Source organism: Taudactylus pleione, unplaced genomic scaffold, assembly GCF_031769625.1.
Source record: "Taudactylus pleione unplaced genomic scaffold, aTauple2 ptg000326l, whole genome shotgun sequence".
Taxonomy (NCBI): Eukaryota; Metazoa; Chordata; class Amphibia; order Anura; family Myobatrachidae; genus Taudactylus; species Taudactylus pleione.
In genome coordinates this window covers 4313319-4318460 of record NW_028284727.1, presented here as the reverse complement: position 1 = coordinate 4318460, position 5142 = coordinate 4313319, and positions in this window count along the sequence as shown.

The window sequence follows — 5142 nt, the reverse complement described above, 5'->3', positions numbered from 1 at the left end:
GACGTAGTTCTTGTCAAATGGTCACATGTAATCAATGCATACCCCACTCACATTAGGAAGTGTGGTTAAATTCCCAAAACGGTTTCTTTATTCTTCCTGCCCAATTATTGTTCCAAAATAGATCCTTTATATCATAACACATTAATAATATGAAGGGTGAAGTGATGCGCACCCTACTCACATGGTATAGATACTGCGATCTGCATATAATGGTTTCTTTTCAGTTATCCCCAGGGTATCCTCAGGGTTAATTCCCATATGATGTTTCCTCATAAGAAAGGAAATGGCATGTGTTTGCTAAAAGCTTTTTAATGACATGTAATACACACTCAAACATACAAAAGGTAAAAAATAAAAAAGGTATATGTTGACCTGATAATGGAAAAGTATAATCCTCTGTCTCATCAGAGAAGCAACAATCAAAGTTATCCAGCAATAAAGAAATCCCAACGCGTTTCGACCTGTCCCCGCAGGTCTTTTTCAAGGTATGGAATTAACCCTGAGGATACCCTGGGGATAACTGAAAAGAAACCATTATATGCAGATCGCAGTATCTATACCATGTGAGTAGGGTGCGCATCACTTCACCCTTCATATTATTAATGTGTTATGATATAAAGGATCTATTTTGGAACAATAATTGGGCAGGAAGAATAAAGAAACCGTTTTGGGAATTTTACCACACTTTCTAATGTGAGTGGGGTACGCATTGATTACATGTGACCATTTGACAAGAACTACATCATTCTGCTTATAGACATTATTGGGAATACCATATCAGATCATTAAGACAGTTTTTTCCATTATTTATTTTTGTTACATGTACCATATGGACAAACTTCGAAGATATTGAGAACTTCATATACAAAACGATGAATACCAGGATTTTCCATCTATGATAAGGATTAAGTACTACATCTATACTCCTTGTTTTGTAATATTCTATTTTTTTATCCAGCGCCACTGGATGACACAATAATTTGGTTTGACGGGCCTGCTGGTACCTGAAGTTCTACAGCAAAAGCAATATTAAAAAACCACACAACACACACACTGTAGAAAAATAAAATTTTATTAAAACATACATGCACACACACATGTACTCACACATGCACACACTATCTCACATACTCCCCTAGTATCCCTGAAGCCAATCTGTCCTCTTCTCCAGTAGATAATCCTATGGCGAACCTGTAAAAAAAATCCATACTCACCTCCTCCTATGCGTGGATCTGTCCCCTTCATTCCTAAGTAGACAACTCAGGGTCTTGGAAAAAAAAATTAAATTACGCAAGCCACGAACATTAGCAGTGTCCTCTAAGGACACTACTACCCGAATGACAGGTCTGCCTGAGATTTCAGTACAGAAATCCCAGTGCTGAGCTCTCATTGGCTGAGAGAGGAGAACTGGGAACCTCTCTCAGCCAATGAGAGAGGAGAACCTTCTGCGCGTACCCAATTCAAAGATGGCTGCCATCAGCTAATCATGCCTCATGACGTCATTGCCCTGCCCCCTTGGCTGGCTTATATAAAGCCAGCGCGAGGCGCCCTCCATTCAATCGTCAGCCGGGTAGCTGGAGAGAAAACCAGCTGAAGCAAGAAGACACTGCGGAAGCCCTGGATGGGCGGCGGCCCTGCATATGAGCTTAGAGGCTGCCACCCCCCAGGTGATGGTGCGGAAAAATAAAATACTTTAAAAATGGTGTGTGTTTGTTTTATATTAATATTTATTTTGCAGGGGTACTATAGGTACCAGCGGGCCCTTATTGCCCCACCTGCTGGTACTTGTGGTTCTCCAAGTACCAGTTTGTGGGGATGCCTGCTGGGACGTGTAGTACTACTGCAAAATACAATATTTATATTATCATATGCACCACACTAGACAATCAGCCTGGCACCCACTAGCCAGCAGAGCTGTGGATAGCCCCAGGCTTTTAGCCTGGGCCTGGGGTGCCCTGGAGTATGTGACCCAGCTCCCCAGGGATCCATGGCCTGGGCTCATGAGCAGTCAGGTCTGATGCTTTGGCTGGGGGTCCCAGTGAAAGGGCTCCCCTGGCTGTGGCATCAACCCCCTGCTAGAAAGGGTCCAGTGCTGGTTCTGGTAAATACAGGGGGACTTTACGCATTTTTTCCCCTTGTATTTCCAGAACCAGGACCGGCTCAGAGCCCAGTGTTGGTTGGGCTGAATATGGGGGACCCCTACATCATTTGTCCCCCATATTTTGGCAACCAGAACTGGTCCAGAAAAGCCTGGTGCTGGTCATACTTAAAATGGGGGATCCCTACATCATTTGTCCCCTGTATTTAGCACAACCAGTACTGGCTTTTGAAAGCCCGGTGCTGGTTGTTCTTTTTACCTAAACCCCAAAAAGCACATATTGTTGAACAATAGCTACATAATAAAACAAACCCCAAGTCTAAATTTGCCCCCTACCCTGAGTTACGCCTTCCCAAAAATCCCCCATAGAGAACAGCAGAAAAGTGGTCCTAATTGAGTGTCAGAAAAAACTTACAGTTGGAAATTTAGATTAGTCCTCATTTTTAATGCTCCATACCTCCAATAGCTTTTGAGGTGTAGTCCCTTAAACACTATGCCTCCCCTCTGGATTTCTCTATGGGTAAAATATTTTTTTTGTTATTTTTTTGAGGGGACCCCTACATTGTTTGTCCCCTATATTTTGGCAATCAGGACTTGCTCTGATTAGCCTGGTGAAGGTTGTGATTTATACAGGGAACCCCTACATCATTTGTCCCCTGTGTTTAGCACAACAAGTACTGGGGCTCCAAAGGCTGATGCTGGTTGTGCTGTGGGGGCACGTAATTTTTTTTAATATTACACTTTCATTTTTTAAAACAATGCGGATCTCACTGATACGTCCATGCATCTGTGTATTATTGATTTGATTTTCTCAGGTGCGTGCCCAGCACCAGTGAGTCCCTCTGTCGCCTGCTGATGCTTCTGTGCATGGCTCTGTTGCTGCCACTGCTCCGCACCCTGCTGCTGCCACTGCCCCACACACCTCCAACCAGCCCCACAGCCATCTCTCCCTCTACACCCTTAAAACACCTCCTGTGTGCTGTCTGCTCCTCCACCCATGTTAGTGTACCTATTTGTTGTTCTTCTGCCCTGCAGGTGGCCCGGTTTGCCCATGCAAACCCTAATAGTTAATACATTTTAAAAAAGCAATGAAATTCCATAGACAAAAACCCTTATGGTTTCACATGTCCCATTAAGGCATCTTACACATGATCTGAAATTTCACAAAACCTACTGAATTTGTGCCACTGAAACTAAAAAAAAGCAGTGAAATTACGATCATTAAGGCTGATGCCTTAGTGGATGTGTTCCTTGCACAATACAGATATGGTATGCCATCAAACCCTGTGGTTAACTGCAGATTCATCACTCTCACAGAGTGAGATTGCTGTCACTCACAAAATGGTGGAGCTACGAATTCACAGATCATGTGTAAGAAGCCTTAATGGGACATGTGAGACTGTAAAGGTTTTTTGTCTTCTATGGAATATATATATCAGGCACTTGAGGGCAGAAATATTGTGGTATCAGTGGTTTCAGCTTTTTTCAGGATTAATTGTCCAAAGATTACTGTGCTGCTCCCCAAACAAAGAAGACCTCTTTGCCTATTACAATAAAAAATTGTAATTGCAAAAAATATATATTTTTTTTGCTGGTGTTAATAAACATTTCAAGTATTTTCAAGTCTATTAAAAAAATTTTTTTTCAAGAATGTGTGTTTCATAAAGGCATAATGTATTACTGTACTTAGTGGATGTAGACGTGTGTCTGTCAGCTGCACACCAAAAATAATAAGTGAAAAAAATAATATTTTTCCTGGTGTCAACAAAAAAATTCTAGTGTTTTTAACGAAACTGCATGGGAAAGATGACAGTCCCTCATTTCCCTATCTCTTTGTACATTTATTTGGTGTGATAACAGTTAATTTCAATTATAGTAGCTTTACTCCTGTCCTGGTGTAAAACTAGAATCAGTCATGGATCAGTCATTAAAAGAGCAGGAGCAACCCAGTGCTAGTGCTGGCAGTACTTCTCTAACATCTACTAATAGAGGTCAAGGGGAAAGAAAGTTTAAAAAAGGGCACCTCAAATCTAAACATTATTTCACAATTTTAAAGAGAACATCACCTCTAACTATGTAGTAAAAAGTTACTGTGGAAAATGTTAAAATTGAAAAACATGCCATACACCACATGGCAGTGTCAAGGCAAAGGTTCAGACCATAGCCTTTCTTTGTGAGTGGTGGTCCTGCTACTGCTTTTCATGCATTAGAATCCCTATAACTGTAGGTAAGGTCCAAACACAGTCAGGCATCTACTGTAATCTTGCATGCAACACCTTCTCACTCAGACTCTAAATGTGGAACCTCTAAAACAGGAAAAACAGTGCACATAAAGAACACTAAGGCCCGTATTCAATTTGAGCCATGCTTAACGCGGCCCGGACTTGAAAGTAGGCGAAAACGGTGATACTTGGATCTGCGGTAAAAAACGGGAATTTTTGGGAAATAATCCTAGGACCCCCCTAAAGATGTCCAGACATGGGGGATCACTATGGGTACCCCCATTTTTTTGGCTGCAAAAGAATGTCGGTTTTTAAAGAGCTGTGGCAGGTATTTTATTTCCCGACTTTGAAGAAGTGATGCAGAAGAGCATTTAGCTTATTTTTTTCATTTTTAAAAATGGTCCCATCAAATTTGGGGTACATGAAAATGGCTACTAGCATATTTTTCAGTCCCAAAACGCATTTTTATTAAATTCTGCAAAGATGCACCTGCCGCCGCTATCAGAAACCCCGACTTCCTTCAGTAGTTAAAAATGGGGGTACCCATAGTGATCCCCCATGTCTACACATCTTTAGTGGGGTCCCTAGAATATTTCCCAAAAAATTCCTGTTTTGTTTAACCTGAAAAAAAACGGGGTAAAAATGTACAAAAACAATGACATAAGGTCCCCCCCCAAGAGCCAAACCAGCCCCAGGCTTGCCAGCCAGTGGTGGTTTCTAAAAATACGGGGAACAAAAAGTGTAGGGTTCCACCATATTTTAGAAACCAACCCAAGGCTGCAGGGACCAGTTCTGGTTTTAAATATAGAGGTAAAAAAAACA